Genomic DNA, 18,772 nt, shown 5'->3' with positions numbered 1-18,772 from the left:
AGAATCAAGCATCAAGGCGATCTCTTACTTTTCAGTCTTCTCAGAGTCGTGCATACTAAGATGTTTTACCACTGTAACTGTAAAACAAGACGAGCTGTGATGCTGTGTGGGTTTGTTCTAGTTTTATGCCTCACACGCTCAGACCTTGACGGCTGGGCCACCACCACCATGTATGGTAGCCCAGCCATGTCCCTCTGCCCTCCCCTGAGTGGTTGCCAACCTTGATACCTGACTCAACCTTTGAACTAACTACGTCACTTTATAGTCTTCCAGCAGCACTTAATAGGTATACAGACTTTTTTTTTTTTTAAAGACGATTGGTTTGTGGTATGCATTGCATTATTTGTCCTCACAACTGTTGGAAATTTATTGGTTAAAGAAATAAAACCGGTTCCAGCATTTTAACAGAGAAAGCAATATCTAAGGTATTGAACTTCATGATTGCGTTAGGACGTGTGTTGGGTACATATTGAGGCTAGAAGAACAGTCATGTCTACATCTACTACCTGTGCCACAGACCTTAAGAATGCAGAACTGTAAGTTCATGTGCTTATATTCTAATCAAGGGTATGATGCAATTATATGCTGCATCTAGCTGCAAATGAAAGCATTGTTTAATAAAAGAAAAATTCCTGTGAAGCCAAATCTATTGTGTACATGCAGAACAGAGGAACAAAGTGCTGAGCTATCTCAACTGCTATTCACTTGTAGCAGCTGCTCAATTAAATCGGAGTTTAATGTCAGCATTTTCAAGTGCTGATTTCTGAGGTTACTTGATGTAAACAGCACACTCAAATCAACCCTTCTGCTACTTAAATCAGTCCCTGCTCAGGAGATAATGATGTTCAAGACTTTTAAATAAAACCTTTTCACTGAAACAGAAATTTTAACCACAGTTAGCTCTCCCTCTCCCCAAAACCTGACCAGAGAAATGGATGTGTAATCTGTTTGAAGACTAAAGGAATAAATCAGGAAATGCAGAGTCACTGCATGGTCCAAGTACGACTAGATGTTGAGTGTCTAAACTATTCTGCCTACCAACTTTGCCTTGCCCTAAACACTGTAATTAGTTTTAATTTCATTACAGTGTTTCTGCTGTGAAGAGGTTATTATTGGTCTTTTGCCCTGTTGAAACTCTTTTAGAAAAAAAATACCTCCATCTTTGCACCTGGCATTAGTTTACAACAGTGGTGCTCAGCACTTTTGAAACTTCGAGTTGGCTTGTCCACTAGTATTCTAGGCACATATGCATCTCTGTTACTGTATTGATTGCATACATTTCCCCTGTGGTTTGAAATAGTTATCTTTTTTTTTCTCTTTCGAGCCCATATTATGCAGCAGTTACCATTCTACTGCAGTGATAGAATCTACAGATTCATATTGAGCCAATATTTTGATGAAGTACTCAAGGTAAAAGTTTTGATAATTATTAATTTGTTGCATTTTAACTGTTGTCATCGGCTTTGTTCACAAATGGTCTAACTGAAGTATAAAATGATCACCTATTGCTGCAATGCGATTTTCCCAGTAGTGAAAGTCATTGCCTATACTCAAACCCAATATTTTTACTCAGGAAGAAAAAATTCTTCAATTGAGCTGCCTTAACTATAAAAACACGATTTAGATATCTGTGCTCTTAAAAGGTAATAGAACTCTTTAAGATAAATGACATTTACTTACTACTGATAAAATTTCAAGACACTGAGGTAATACTATTATTATTATTATTACATTGTGAAAAATATAGTCAGAGCTGTACTGCTTCAGTAGGGATCTTCAAAGCAAACATCCAGTGGTACTATTAGGAGCTTTAAGATGCTGTTTCTGCTTAGCTGTGCCACACTTGTGACAGCAAGATTTTTTACAATGAATTTTGGTATGAAAACCAACCAGGCTTAATCCTGCATAATTTATAAAGTCTCAGTTATGCTGAGACTTTAGATTATATCCTGTATTTCCATCTGAAAATCTTTGCAGTATACCTCAACTTTTTCATTGGTAAGAGCAATGTAAACACTATGTATATATGCAATGTGTGTCCCATTTACAGTGAAACCGAACCAAATATATATGTTCTACAATATTTATAACTTTCTATACATATATTGATCTTGCACACCTTTACAGAAACTAGATCATATTTTCTTTATGTCCTCAGTGTCTAGAAACCACCAGCATCTTGCTAAGGAGGGCTAATAAGTTTGTATATGATCTATGAATGTCCAGCAAAGATCTCCTCTGGATTTATTTTCTGGCCTAAAGTATCAATGCAGAAACCATATCTCTGTAACTCATTCACTTCAAACTGGCCCTCCAAAAGAAGCAGCTGGTCCTACCTGCTCTTGATTACTTGTGCCTGCTCCCATGCTACCGGTATGAGCATAGGCATTCATTTGGCAGGAGAATGAACTGTGCTGTAAAGCGGATTCATTTAAAATATCTTCTAGTTAAGTCAAAACTAACTAAATATATTTTTTAGAGGAGTGGGGGTATGTGTAATACTAACCCGAGTTAATTCTCCAGATCTGGTCAAGTTGTGTGTGAACACCTGCGGAAGCACAAGTAGCAAAGCAAGAGATGAGCAGAAAGATGAGAAGAAAAGGAAGAAGGAAGTTGCAGGCTAGACTCATTGCCTTCAGTGCAAATGTATGTTAGCTCAAAGAGACAGAGAAACTGTGGCACCAGTGGAGATGCATTCATATGGGTATTACACACAAAAACACCCTCACTAGCCACAGAAACGTCTGTCAGAATATGTCTACATTTATTATAATATTTGCAGGTATTATGATGATAATATACTATGCTAATCTTTTGCTGTAAATAAAAGTACAATCTGGTCTTGTAGCTCGATCCCAAAGTCCCAAACCTGAGCAGCCAGAGAGGTGCTTGAGCTGTATCCTAAAAGACCTGATGGACTAGGGAAGAGCACAGGGATCATTTTTTGAGAAACAGAAAAGGATACAATGAGGGAAGAATATTGCTCTGAACTAAGAATTATATACAAAAGTATTTGAAAGGAGAAAAAAAGATAAAAACACAGTAAGTAGTGGTGTCCTATCATTTCTTTGGGGACAGATTTGTTGCTTGTGAAAAGAAGTACAAATTGCAGCATCTAATCTAGGCAAAATGCCATCAGATGCTGTGCAAGCTTCCTTAGGTCTTGGCTAGTTCACACACCTGGTGTGGTGGACATTGGGCCTCATGCAATTCATCTTGCAAATTTCCAGTGCCACCAAGCTGCAAGCAAAAGTACACTAGGCTCTAAGGCACCTCTCCTGTTTTATTTTGTAAGAAAGCATTTTGTACAATGCTTTCTCAGGTGAAAACCTTGATGTCAGACCTTTCGCAATCAGTGTTCATTTATATATAAGCAGTCTATATGCAAGTATGTAATTTTGACATTTTGAACCAAATGCTTCATGTAAGCTTCCTTACTCATTCTGAAGGCAGCAACTCTCATGTGATACTATGAAGATGCTGTGTGCCTTTGTTAAGTATTACCAAGTCTGGTCAAGACCCTATAATTTATGTAGTTGCAAAACCCATAATGAGTGCCTAAAACACAGATTTGAATTAGAACATTCGTAAAAGACTAACCTTTCATTTAATTTTTAATGGAATCTTTTTTAGTAATGTAAAATAATTAAGGATTTTTTTTTCTATGAAAAAAAACCTCTTAGACAGAAAAACAGACTGCAGTCTGTTTCCAATGCTGTTTCAGTAAAAATTAAATACAATGCAGAATGTACATGCAGTCCCTGAATGAGGAACTAGAACTAAATCATGCAGGAACTCCCACATTCTCAGGCATATTTCCCTATGAACCCACTAATTTGAATGATGAAGTATGGAAGCACAGAGTTCTAGAAATAAAAACATTTGCACAGATCTATTTTTGTGATTAAGAAGGTCAAAATAGTTCCAAAGGGCAACTCAGCGTCACTATAAACTTGGGAGAAGCTGAAAAGAGATAACTGGTAGGTGAAACTACACAAATGGGTGTGTTCAAAACAGATCCTTTACAGAGAACTGTGGGTTAGGTGTGTATGTCCATACAAGTTTCACAATACCACATCCTCTTCTCAGATTCGTCAAGAAGGAAGCTGTCATCTGCATACCAGCCTCAGAAAAGGTAAACCTGGAATTTCAGGCTTCAGCAGGTAGGGGTATAATTCTCTTCTTAATAAGCAGCTCCCTGTAAGATTAAAATGAAATGGAGACCAGTCTCTACCTTGACCAGCAATGCTGTTCACTGTTCAGCAGAAAATGCGACATTGAAGGGACAAGACAGAATAAACATGGGCAACAATGGAATTTGGCAGTCCTTGGTTCTGGACTGGGATACTTCAAGTGTGGGTTATGTTTTGTATCTGACTATACTTGAAATAACACCGAAAAAGACAGGAAGCTATTACAGCATCTCTTTTAGGGGAGTTGCTTTCTCAGTAGAAAACTGAATCAAACCCCTACTTTATTAGTATTTCAAATATGGCTCACTAAATCTTTCATTTCCTTTTGTAGAAGCTGTACAAAATAAAGGTACTGCAATGAGAAATTAGGCTGAGAACGTTTGGACTTTGGGCACCTCAGCCTCTCCCTACAATGCCTTTAAGCATCAAACATGCAGTCCTAAGCACTGCTACTTACATTTAGTTTCATAATATTTAAGTACCATAACATTCACTGGGTTTAGTTTATGTCTTATCAAATCTAAAAAGCTTCAAGATGATAATGAACTAACCATGAGCCAGCAATGTGCCCTCGTGGAAAAGAAGGCCAATGGCATCCTGGGATGCATCAAGAAGAGTGTGGCCAGCAGGTCAAGGGAGGTTCTTCTCCCTCTCTACTCTGCCCTGGTGAGGCCTCATCTGGAGTCCTGTGTCCAGTTCTGGGCTCCCTAGCTCAAGAGGGACAGGAAAATGCTGGAGAGAGTCCAACGCAGGGCCACCAAGATGATCAGAGGACTGGAGTGTCTTCCTTATGAGGAAAGGCTGCGGGAACTGGAGCTATTTAGTCCTGGAGAAGAGGAGACTGAGGGGGGATTTCATTAATATTTACAAATATCTAAATGGTGGAGGTAAGCAGGTTGGGGCATCACGTTTTTCTATTACAGCCAGCAACAGGACAAGGGGTAATGGGATGAATCTGGAACACAAAAAGTTCCATTTAAATACAAGAAAAAACTATTTCACTGTGAGGGTGAGGGAGCAGTGGAACAGGCTGCCCAGGGAAGAGTGTGGAGTCTCCTTCCTTGGAGGTCTTCAAGACCCACCTGGACATGTTCCTATGCGACCTGATCTAGGTGAACCTGCTTCTGCAGGGGGGTTGGACCAGATGATCTCTAAAGGTCCCTTACAACCTCTACCATTATATGATTCTATGATTCTAAGCCCTTCCTGTTAGATGGCACTGCAACATCTGACCTGGTTGTGCTTTGTCTGTTCTGAATAGAGTTACACAAATGTTGCGGTTTTGTTAGTTAGTTTGGTATCTAAGGTAACCCTGGTGAGAATATTTACATTTAGGACAGCCCAGCAAGTCCCTTCCACTTTAGAGAATGCAATTTTTGCTTTTCTAGCAAGATTTCAAACACCTTCATGCCATAATTTAAATTATAAAGATGGAAACACTGTACAAATAAAATGTACAATCAAATCTAGGGCATTATTGAAACAGACTCCAACCCTCCCCCACTCCCCCTAACTGATTCACAAGTGTCCTGTACCAGCATATTTACAAAAATGCATAGTAAGCGTATGAAACCCAACAGAAGTGTAACATAAGTAAGTACATTTTATTCCATAAAATACACTTAATTTCATCCTGCAACATAATTTGATCAGATTTCAAGAGCATGCCACAATTTTCTGCCACTTTTGGAAGCACCAAATTTCAGCTGCGTATGGTCTTAATGTTCACAGATTCAGGTAAATAACAACCTTTGTTGCCTGCAGTTCACCATATTCTCCGAAAAATTATATCTCATAGTCATTATCTATCTCTATGCTGGAAGGTTTTTTTCAAACAGCAGTGACAGGATTAACATTACAAAAATATTGATTCTAAAACGGAATCCATATTTTCCTTCTGTTCCCAAAGTACAATATCTACGCTTAGATGTTGAAACAGTCTCTTCTACAATAACATATCAGGTCAGTATTTGTTAGAACATGAAAGATATCAACATGGAAGGTTTCAAAAATGGCCTTGAGAACAAATGCATATCATACTGGGACTTTCTTATGTTTATGGCTGAACTTTAGCTTCAACTGCAACTACACAGACTTCCAGGTCTTCAGTTCATACTTCTTTGGTCAATAGTGGCTTATTAGAAACAGAACACTCTGTTCTGTTCAGGGAATTTTATGTAAACTTATGTGGACCCTGTGGGTTATGCATGCATGTGTGTGCATATACACACACCTGTACAGTTTAAGGATGCCCACTAGGTGTAACACTAGCTGAACAACGACAATTTTCAGTGGACACAGATGTCTCCCTGTCCTCATCTCTTTGACATTTCGGTCTGCCATCATGTGTTTTGAGACTGGATGTGGGAAAACATTGACAGTATAATTGATGATTCTGTAGTATTTGCTAGGTAATCCCATCCTCCACAGAACCATAAATTTGCAACCTGATCTAGGTGACTCTGCTTCTGTAGGGGGAGTGGACTAGATGATCTCTAAAGGTCCCTTCCAACTCCTACCATTCTATGATTCTATGATTCTATGATAAACAATGCAAATTATAAATAATTGCTTATGAAAGGTGATAAAAAAATTGATTATTCACCCAGTGTTTGAATCTTTGACAAACAGTCTTGATTGAATACTTTTTCCCCCCATTTCACAGTAGAAGTGTAACCATTCTTTCCTTAACAATCATTAAATGCTTATCATGTTGTTAATGTACTACATATCTGCAAGGAGTTTGCTAATACTTGCTCAGAAACAATGGAACCAGATTCTAATTCACAGTAGACCTTTTTACATTGCCAGATTGGTTCATAATAAAAGAGAATGTCCCTCTGATGGGATAGAGTTGTTAGACTTCAATTTGCTTGTACACCATTTCTGAATACTAAACAACCACAGCACATGTGAGACTTCAATTCAAAGCATTGAATCAGTTCATTATCACAAAAAACATCTGCTTTGTGGTAGGTATCTTGCTACCTCATATCCAGCAACATTCCTCATATTTATAGCAAGATTCACATACTTCAGAAAGCCACAGTACTGTCTCAAACGAAAAAGCATGCATTAATAATCACTGAGTGACTCCATATCATGAACGAGTTCTGTCTGTTTGAAGACAAAATCGACTACTTCTCTCATGCTGCCATTATACTCAGCTGGCACCAGGTGAGCTTCCAATTCAGAAAACATCATGGCTTTTAGTTAGTGGTTATGATTTTTACTTGCAATCTTTTAGCATGAAGTTATCTAAGATAAAAAGTTCCTTTTAATGGATCTGAACAAAATGATTTACCAGGAAAAAAGCTGACTTAAGGGCCACGTAATGCTCGTCCTAAGCAGGAATGCCATTTGAAGTATAGTGATATTTTTTAGATAAATGGGTGAAAAATATGAGAATTTATAAGGAACCAGAATAAGGCTAATGACAATAGCTTATTCTTCTGGCCACAATATTATCCGTGTAGTAAGAATTACTGATTTTCTGTTTTATGTGCTCCTGCTTAGGCAGTGCACTCTAGGATTAAGGATTAGCTAAAGAAGAGTGAATTCTGTTCCACTGTTTTTGTGGTTGTTTTCCTTAAAATAAAGTAAGAGTATGAAAGCCTTTTGTACATACCTTTTTCTGAGCCATCTAAATCTTTGCAGGACATTCCTGAAATTTTCTTCTCAATGAAAACCAAGGAGTGTGTCAATCTTATTAGAAGGAAATTCTGCTTTTTCTTCCTTGTTAAATCTTTCTTCTTAAGGAACATCTGGTGTCTCTCTCCTACTCCCCTCCCCCCACACTGTCACCACATCACATGTATATTCCTGATTCATTTGCTCCCACAATGTCAACCTGTGGATGGTTACTCATAGTGACCTGTAGATGGGTTACTCATAAGTACTAAAATCTATCCTCAAAAATCAGATACGTTGCTTTTGGCTGGCTAAATCATTTGAAAGCTGTCCATTATTGTATTATCTCTGAATTAAGAAACTGTATCCTATACATACTAGATTTCCCCCTAAGATTCAGCAGCTTCACTCTCACCTCTGTCTCACATTTTACTGCCTTGTCTTTGATTACTGTCAGTTTTCCCTAGAAATGATTTGCAATATGTTGTCTCTCGCATTCAGCCACATATAGCTGCAATGCTGTATACACTATTGAGAGCTTATGTACATACACAGTGTTATGGATCCTATTTGCCTCTGATTAATTTCCTCCTATTTGTTTAGATTGGCTCTTCCGTGGGCTTCATTTAGAATGCCTAATGGCATATCTCACTGTCTTCCTCATACTTCATCTGAGCATGAAATACTGTGTACATATATTGTGTACAGAATCCCAAAAAAACACAATTGTTTTGATGGGTAATTAATGGTTATCTATCTGTCACGGTATTTTACTCCAGTTCCTTAGGATCAAGCCTCAGAATTGGTGATTTTGCTGACAGTGGTTAAGTGTGAAGTACTGGTGATATACTTCTCATCAGAGAAATAGGTTGCTATGTTTTGCAGAAGTCAGAAGCTTATTTCTCCCAACTACAGGTCCTAATCTCAATGAATTATACTAGTTCCAGACTGGAAATATATAGACCATACTGATTTAGCTATGAACCTTAGTGAGGTCATAGAATCATAGAATGGTAGGGGTTGGAAGGGACCTTTAGAGATCATCTAGTCCAACCCCCCTGCAGAAGCAGGTTCACCTAGATCAAGTCGCACAGGAATGCATCCAGGGGAGTCTTGAAGACCTCCAAGGAAGGACTCTGTGGTAGTAGAGGATCTCTGTTGTTACTTAAGACTTCATGAAGAAATTAAATTGTAATACTGGAATCAGAAGACATCTGGATAAATAAAATAGCAAAATATCAACAATGTTTTTACATTTTGTTTTTTAAATCTATTTTTTTCTTTGAAGGAGTCAGTAAGCGTGTGGGTAAGAATAATCAGTTGACAGCAGTGAACTTATATTTTCAGAAAGCTTTTTACAAAGTCTCTCACCAAGGAATTAAGCTGTTGTAGAATAAGAGGGCTCATAACGTAGTATCTTTTAAAAGATGCTAAGCAAAAGAGGAAGAAAGATTATTAGTGCACTCCAACAGAGATCCATGCTTTTCAGCTTACTGGATTCTTGGGCTAAGAGGAAAGAATAAGAAGATGATGGGAGTATGCTGATGATACAAAAATATGTGGAAAAGTCAAATACAGATCATAGATAAAATGGCAGGTGATAGTCACTGTCGATAAATGCACAGTAAAGAAGTTTTCCTCTCAGTAACTGTTTACACATACACATAGCAATGAGCTATAAATGAGCTATTACTATTTGATAAAGAGATATATGAAAATGTAAGCCAACAGACATCTGAAAGGCAAAATAAACATGAATTATTAGAAAAATAGTTACACCACTCTTTACATTCTTCTCATTGATATATATTGTACTGATGATCACCTTGTCTCAAAAAAATATACAATTGTACCCAGAAAATGTACTGAGAAGAGCAACACAGGTGTCAAGCTGCATCTCTCTGGGAAAACAAAGGGAAAAATACAACATAGCTAAGGAGAAAACAGATCAGATACAAACTATTCACTATTGTTCATCATAAGAGAAGTAGGGGCACCTAATGAAATTACTACCAAGATTTAAAGAAAAGGAAACATTTTGTTACACCACATAACCGAATCACAGAATTCATTGCCACAGGATGCTGCGTCTTGGTTGCCTTATCCAGAAAACGGGAAATCTCACTCACTGCTGGTGTTGATAGCTTTCTTTTGCAGAGTTGTAAACAGAAAGTGTGTGGAGTAGCAAAGTCAAGAACCAGTATGGAAGAGAATTCAAATGGCCTGTCAGGAGATTCTCAAAGGTCTGCGCGTTAAGGGCTCTGAAGTTGTGTTCTACAAAGGAAAGCAGATGTGGAAAAAAGAACTGGAGGACAACCACCTGCTTTTGCCAAACATCCTGTGTATATTAGAGTCGCTGTACACTGGCCTGAGAAGCAAACTGTGACTCTAAACGGGCAGAGAAAGTATCCCACACAGCTCTAGATTTAGCACAACAAATGTCCCCCTGTGCTTGTGGGCAGGGAGAGGAGTCTGCCCGCGCCCCAACTCTGCAGGTGCTGCCTCACACTCTGCAGTACGAACAGTTGACACACGAGTTTCACAGAACTGTTCCTTCCCATTTAGACATATGTGATTCTTTGTTTTCACAAATGAAAGTGAACCTTCATAATTCAGGGCTTTCAGAAAGAGAGATATTATTTTTTCACAATCAAAAATAATATTTAATGCCATGCAAAGTGATTGCCAGGAACAGGAGCACTGTTACTGTTGAGAAGTGGCCTAGAGAAGAGCGTTACTGAGAAAAGCCTGTAATCCAGTATGAATATTTCACCTTTCTAAAAAAAGAGCCTGGTAACAGTCTACCATCAAGTATAATGGTCTACTTATGTATGGACTACCAAACCGAATGTGATACTTCACCAAATGACAGCAGCAGCGATGCACAATAATGGCTTGCCAAAGTCTTACAATTGTGTCAGTCCTCTAATAAGCTATAAAATTGAAAAATGTAAAAGATAAAAATAATTTTAAAATGCAGCCACAGGGAAGATATTCTTACTGTGATGCACAGCACAAAGCACTAGAAGATGTTAGTTTGCTTTCTTTGGCCAAGCACAGAGACTATGACCATGATCACATTTTTTTTTCCCCAAAAAAATTGTGTGCCCAAATGGAGAGAAATCTGAGGACTGTGACAAAAACAGCTATGATCAGTTGTGACTTAAGCCTCCAGCACTCAGGTGTTCTGACTACTCAGCATTTTGAGAAATTGCCTAGGAATTATTGTTTACTTTCTATTGGTTTGGTTAAACTACCAGCTGTATCAGCTGGTCCAAGGCTACATTTTCCATTACCTGTCTTACTGCTGCTAAAGTTTTCTGTCTTGACACACTTGTTACTGATGGGACAGTATGGGATAATGTGGAGAGTTTTTAGAGTATCCTTCTTATAGCTCAGCAGCGTAGTGCAACTGAAATAACAGTACAGAACTTGCCTTTATATTTTGAAGCCAGAAGGTAGAAAACAAGACAGCAAAAAGTTTAGTTTTATAAAGTGTGCTGTATCTGATTTTATGCATGCAGTGTTTAGTTATGTGATGAAAAATGTTGAGGTCAATTAGAACCTGTAGACAGCACACTACAAGTCACTATTTCTCAACAGACTTAACATTTAATATTGCTTTTAACAGGTGTGATGACATCAGGGAGCACAGACTACAGCGTTCACTTTCTAAGGTTATTCAGACTCGATGACACAAGGACTTGCTGGCACCATAAACATTCCCCACCCTCCTCCATGGACTGCACGTAAGCCTGCAAAATGAGCCAGCAAGTGCTGCAGGGCCTTGGATGTGTGGTTTGGCAGATGCATAGAAGAGATTTTTACTGAATGACATGGCAGAGGGGAGTGAGCCTCTAGTGGCAACATAAATAGGGATTTCAGGAGCAATGTAATGATCCACACCATAACTAAGTGCTTACCCATGACACACTATGACCAAAACTGTCTGGATGTAGAAGCTGCCTTTCCATTTTGTGAAATGGTCTGGTTCAGGACAGTGGTGTCTCAGTCAACAAACCAGCATCACCAGGTGGTTAGCCTAGATGATAGTCTGTGCTGGGAAAGACAATTTATTGCACCTTTGATATCCACAGCAACATTTTGACTGTTTAAATGCTTTTCCATTTGTTTGGATTGCATGATATTTCTTCAAGTATTAGTATTATTACCCTAAAGAAAAAGAATTAGGAACAGAAATTGTGTACAGCTTGCACAACCCCATAAGTCTTTTGAAAGAGGTAATTAGAGCTTAGAGGGTAGATTACTATGGCATATTGCAGATAGGAAAATGTTGCTCAATTTTGTGGTCTGCCACACCTCTTGCATTTTAAAAAAGCATTTTGCATCATTTGAGAGTAAAAAAAAAAAATCTTACAAATACTAAAAAGCAGCACAGCTATGGTTTATTGCCTGGGTGACTGAGAAGGCCAATGGCATTCTGGCTTATATTAGAAACGGTCTGACTAGCAGGGCCAAGGAAGTGATTGTCCCCTTGTACTTGGTGCTGGTGAGGCTGCACCTCAGATACCGTGTTCAGTTCTGGGCCTCTCACTACAAGAGGGACATTGAGGTGCTGGAGCATGTCCAGAGATGGGCAATGAAGCTGGTGAAGGGTCTGGAGAACAAGTCTTATAAGAAATAGCCGAGGGAGCTGGGGATGTTTAGCCTGGAGAAGAGGAAGCTGAGAGATGATCACTCTCTACAACTACCTGAGGGGGAGTTGTAGTGAGGTGGAGGTCGATCTCTTCTCTCTAGTAATGAATGATAGGACATGAGAAAATGGCCTCAAGTTGCACCAGGGGAGACGTTAGGAAGAACTTTTCCACTGAGAGGACTATTAAGCATTGGAACAGGCTGCCCAGGGAGGTGATGGAGTCACCATCCCTAGAGATATTCAAAAGATGCATAGATGAGGTGCTGAGGGATATGGTTTAGTGTAGCGATGGGCCTGACAGTGTGAGGTTAGTGGTTAGACTTGATGATCTTAAATGTATTTTCCAATTGTAATGACTCAGTGATTCTATGAAAGCAATATTGTCCTTTCCTCTCTCAAAATTTGCTTTTCCTTTTTCTTAACAAAAAATATTCATATAAGCAGACTTTAGTGCTGCTATATTCTCTGCTACTCCTCTTTAAATAAACTGTTGCAACACTTTTTTTAGGCTTAGCGTCAAACAGAATCTTGCAGAAGTTCCAAGGCAATGAAAGTGCAATCATGCTGGCCACTCAGCCCTGCTGTGAGTCAAAAGGTACTCCATTATTTCATTGCCATCTACATACATGATGCAGATGGAATTCTTTAATACCAGAATTGTCAGACTGATTTCCAGTGTTTGAATGTGCTTTGTTTGTACAACTCTTGTCTTATGTTCTCCAGACCTCATCCTTCAAGGAGATAACAAAACTATTAGGCTAAGGTTAAGTGCAAATATATCCATAAGGATGATCTCCAAACCATTTTCAGATGATGCTCTTCCATCTTTCTTTGATAGTGATAGCAATGCAACCAAATTTACCTGAGATACTGCAAGATAACTACAAGTGAATTTCAGTGAACAGTTACCATTAAGTGCAATAAATTCTCCTTCCATTAGTTATCTGCTGAGTGATCCTGTAAGCCAATTCATTACTTACAGTAAACTACTATGTGATTGAGTCTGTTGTATTTCAGTAGTTAACATTCCTCAGAAGTTGTTGGGTTTTTTTTTCCTCTCTCCTTCTTCATAGTTTTACTTACATAAAACATATTACATATTTTAACTGAAGCCATTGTACTTCTCTAAATTAAGTTTTTGGATGTTCAGTGGGCTTGTTCTGTAACGAAAGTTTTGTGCACTCAGTGAAATGAGAGCATTATACAAGTTGAGACTGAGCTTTTGCAGTGCTGGAGAGAGAACATTTGATTTCTCTAATAACTGATCAAGCTGTCACAGCAAAGAGTCAGCAGAAAACTGCAAGTGGCAAAGTGTTTTCACATATGACAATAAACAAATTGTTGAGTGCCTCCTTGGGAATCTTATTCTTTATGTAACTGGTGGACAAAATATTAAAGTGTACAAACAGTCACAAAAGAACAGATTTCCCCTTTCAAAAGATAACTGTCAATTAAAGCAGTTTGACTAGAATGCAGTAATAATCTGCCTGACTCACTCAGTTTTGTAAAGGAGACATCACGTTACCTGCTGTGAACAAAGTACAGCTGCTTTTCAGAGTTACAATGCTAAACACTTCATTTTTTTCACCTCCCTTATCTTTGGTATCTGTGTTGATGAGAAGAGTGTTTTTCCCACATAACCATGGCCTGAGAGAATGATAGTTTTATACAGCTGATGGTAGAGATATACAGAAAGTGCCTGAAGCTGCTCTGAGCAGACACTTCCCAAAGTGTGTATTAAGCTTAATATCAAATTGCATCTTTAAAGGGTGCTTTTCTTAAACACTTGGCCCCACTTGTTCCCTTTCACTGGATCATTCAGTGGGGATATTGGATGGAAAAAAAGCTAAGAACTGTTCAGCTCAAAAGAAATGGAGGACACAGTCTCATGATTCCCATACTCTGAATGATCTCCTTGTATGTACAGGAACAATCTTGCACTGCTGACCTCTAAGAAGGTACAATCTCTGGCATTAGCTTTACAAATCATATCCCTGAAACTTCTCCAAAGGGCAGTCTCATGCTGGTAGATTTCTCCAGTGTAGGAGTACTTGATGGAGATACTGGTGTCACAGCTTAACTCAAAGACACATGAATCTAGTGAATGAGCATGGACAAAAATTAAAAAGGTGCTCTGGGCCAGTTTCTTCTGGCTTCTTGGGCCATGCTCGTGGCTCGGCCTTGGTTTTGTGTCAAGAGGGAGATTGTTTGAAGGGCAGAGAGTAAGATGTTTGCAAAGCACTGAGTGTGCATCCATGAGATTTGGAACAGCAGAACCCCTGTGGTGCTACTGCAAATCCTACACTTTGCTTCTCCTATTCCACTACAAAATCTTATTATTTGCAAATGTTAATTAACTGGCTAAGTATCCTGGCCAGAAGAGGGTTAATCAAGAGAAAAGTGAAAGGAGAACATTCTCTTCTTGTAAATTGTTTTTCAGAGCAAACTCAGCAGAGAGTAGAAGAATTAAAGTTAAAGCCTCTGACAAAGATTTGTTCATGCCAGACACACCTTTCCTTGCCTCCTTACCGAATACAGAAATGTGTGCCTCCCTGAGGGCATTCTGCAGAGTTTTGAGAGGTAATGTTTTGACATTGGAAAAGTACAGTACATTTTCTCAAACTTTAAAAGAATGTCCCAGTAGATATCTGTTCAAAACTGTACCCTGCTATTGGTTGCTATGCAAACCTCTTAATTCATGGGGGTTCTGCAAGGCAATAACACCAGTATGCAGCCATAGAAGGAACTGATTGTTTTGGCAAGTATCCAGGCCTTAGGTTCACATTTATCTTTGTCATAATCCAGAGTGCAGGAGGTCTGACTTTTTTGTTTCTTCCTTTTGTTTACTCACTGGTTCCTCTTCTCTGAGGAAAATATGAAACTATGTCCTTGAAAGGCACAAAAAGTGCAGTTAGCTACTTTATTTCCAGAGCATTTCTTTCCATGATAGATTCTAACCCAAAGCTCACAATTTTCTATTTATACAAAAGGAAGGAAAACCTAGCAGTGAGCTGATAAAAAGGAGACTATAATAAGTCTTTGAGGCATGGAAATTCAACATCTGAAAATCCATGTAGCATTGAAATCACCAATATCAGAGAAGGAGAGTCTTAAAGAAAAAGAGTATCATTAGTAAAAAGACTACGTTCTCTAGCAGGAGCCCCCTGAGCAGGAGAAGGTGGCCTCTGGGAAATAGCATTCAGGGAGTAACAGGCAAGTCAGGATCTCCTTACAAATAACATCAATCACCTCACGCAGGATGCATAAGAAGTGTGATTCTTGATACTTTGCTGAAGCTTCAGGTCCAACCTTTGACTCCTCCTCTGTGGCTGCAGGCATGTATTCTGCCTCACTTGAGTACTTAATACTTTATTTTTTCCCTCTCTGATTTATTTTTAAAGCTACGTACTCCTTGCAGTAGGTTTTTGCTCACATTGTATAACCAGCTCTTCAGGCACTGCTGTGATACAGTACGTGCCTAAAGGTGTGAGAATGAGAGAAAGATAACAAAAAATAATAAAGAGACAAGGAAAAATAGAGAAGAAAGAAAATCTCAGAAGTGAAGAAACACTGGTGCAATTTTGCAGCAGGTGACATTAAGAGATTTTAGATTTTAACAATACTTTGGAGTGGAAACAACGTCTTCTGCACAGTCTGTGACAGCAGCAATTATTTATATTGGTTTTCCTTACAGAAGTCAAAAGCTGCTGGAAGACACAACTCCAGCTACAACATAGGCAACATGATATGGCGGGGGAACACTCTCTTTCCACCTTCCACTAGCACTTGTTAACAGCAGGTGAAGACCCATCAGGACACAGAAACTGAGATGGATTTTTCAGCTCTTCTTCCCTGCTCCCTCAACCGAAGAAATGCTTAGAAACCCTCCAGATCTGGCCCTTTGCACCAGACTGTCATTTTGCTGCTGAGGAAGCATGAACATTTTAGTGTCCCATTCCTCTTTGGAAAATCCTACACTGGCACTGTGACAAGTTGACCTCTGTGGGAGGGGCTCACAGCCTCCCTCCACATAGGTTATGAGAAACTGATGCTGCACATGGTAGCAACAATGGCCTAGCCTGTAAACAAATACCCAAATGTTCATACATAACTTAGTATACAACATAACTTAGCAAAGCTGCAAGTCACCCAGGCTCTTCTCAGTGTCAGCTGTGAAGACTCAGTTATATTTAGCCAAGAATCATCCTCACTTTTTAATCTATCTTTTTTGTAATCAAAAAACTGATTGCGGTGTCTTCTGGGCAACTCTTCAACCTACCGGCAGTATAGCTCTGCCACGATGAGACTGGAAAAGATTGCCTGGATAAAAAAAAACAGAGGAATTTCTGTACTACCCATACACATATATGATCATTTCTGTGAAAGAAGAACTGGAAAAGTGCAAAGGATTCTGGATGTTCTCGTTATTTTTCCTCTGAGTCATTCCGTATCTGGGAATCTTTCCCTGTGGCTACATTGGAGACAAAACAGATCTTGCTCTGAACTCAAAATGAGGAACCACTCAGGAAGAATGGTCCAGAATTGTATATTCCCAAGCAGTTCACATATGCAGCTCTCCCTTTGTAACTGGCCTTCCAGAGGATTTATTTTTTAACTAAACAAAATGTTTCTTTCTTTACTGGAGGGAGAGTTGTTCTCTTTAGAAATGCTGATTTTGTATTACAGCCTTCAGAAGAGACTTTTTTTAATTTCCTCAGAAATGGACTGGCAAAGAGAAGAGCCCTCATTACTCAAGCCCAAGACACACACCAAGTCCCACAGCTCATGTCTCCATCCAGCTGTGAAGGGTGGGGATCACAGAAGCCCATCTAGAAGCTTCTTTTACTTAGTAGCATTAAATTTGAAGTAATTTCTTAGAAATCCCTAGGACCCTGTGCAATCACATGGAGGATGCCAGTCCATGGCCTTTAGAACAAACAAAAATTTCTTTGAAACTTCCCAAGTTTCAGTGGGAATGAAAAGTTCTCCATCCCTTCCAATTGCAATGGAGGAAGTTCCAGCCATATTAAAAGAGAAAGTCCACATTTACATGGCTGAGAAAAATCACAGAGCCCCCTTAACTTCCACATGATTCTTGTATATTTTTTTTCAAAACCTCTTAAAAGGCACCAACTAATGAAGCTGTGTTGATGAAGTGAATTATTTACAGTCCCTCATAATATTCTTGCTGTTAAACTGGAGAGACACGGGTTTGATGGATGGGTTGTTACATAGGTAAGAAATAAGCTGATGGCTGCATCCAAAGAGTTACAGTCAGTATCTTAGTGTCCAGTGGAAAGCTGTAATGAGCAGTGACCATCAAAGGTGCACAGTGGGCCCAATGCTATTTAATATCTTCGTTAGCAACACTGACAGTGAGAATGAATGGACTCTCAACAAATTTATAGATGACACCAAACGGAGTGATGCAGCTGATTCACTTGAGGGAAGGGATTCCACTCAGAGGCACACCGACAGATGTGAGGAGTGACCTCATGCAAACCTCATGAAGTTCAACAAGGCCAAGTCCAAGGCCTAGCATCTGGATCAAGGCAACCTCTGGTATCAATATAAACTGTAGGATTTAGAGCAGCCCTGTGGAGAAGGAGTTGGGGCTACTGGTAGATATAAAGCTGAGTGTGAGCCAGCAATGTGCATTCACAGCCCAGAAAGCCAACTGTACCCTGGGCTCCATAAAAAGCAATGTGTCAGCAGGTTGAGGGAGGGGATACTACCCCACCTGCAGTGCTGCATGTTCAGTACAAGATAGACATCAATCTGTTCGTCCAGAGGAGGCACAGAGAAATGTTCAGAGGACTGGAAACACCTCTCCTATGAAGGTAAAGAAGAAAGTTTTTTATGATGAGGGCGTTGAGACATCAGCACAGGTTTCCCAGAGAAGTTGTGGATGCCTCATACAAAAAAGTGTTCATGGTCAGGTTGGATGGGGCTTTGAGCAACCTAGTCTAGTGAAAGATGTCTCCGCTCATGGCAGGGTGTTTGGAACTAAATGATCTTAAAAGGTCCCTTCCAACCCAAACCATTCTGTGATTTGCATCATATAGGTCAGGTAGTATTTTGTTGAGTGTGAAGTTCCTGCTAGGGCTGGTGGGCTACGTAACAAAGGGTAAAGTGAATGAAATCCCATTCTTCTGGGGGTGGTTCCCTTTCTCTTTCCTCTCCTACTGCATGGGTCACAAAGTCCTTGAATGCTTACAGTTTTATTCAGGGACATACATGCAATATAAGCCTATACAGTCCTCTTTCAGTTTTCCTCAAAATGTATTCCTCA

The 18,772-nt window shown here is 39.3% G+C and overlaps 1 protein-coding gene across 3 annotated transcripts in view; it reads right to left on the bottom strand.

Annotated features, from left to right (window-relative positions):
• Positions 1–18,772, bottom strand: part of OXR1 (oxidation resistance 1) — a 264,521-nt gene that overhangs the window by 73,433 nt on the left and 172,316 nt on the right. The gene's annotated exons all lie outside the window — the stretch shown is intronic.

The sequence above is a fragment of the Colius striatus genome, chromosome 4 (genome assembly GCF_028858725.1).
Source record: "Colius striatus isolate bColStr4 chromosome 4, bColStr4.1.hap1, whole genome shotgun sequence".
NCBI classification, from domain to species: Eukaryota; Metazoa; Chordata; class Aves; order Coliiformes; family Coliidae; genus Colius; species Colius striatus.
The sequence above is the reverse complement of the archived record's forward strand: the minus strand, read 5'-3'. Positions and strand labels throughout refer to the sequence as shown.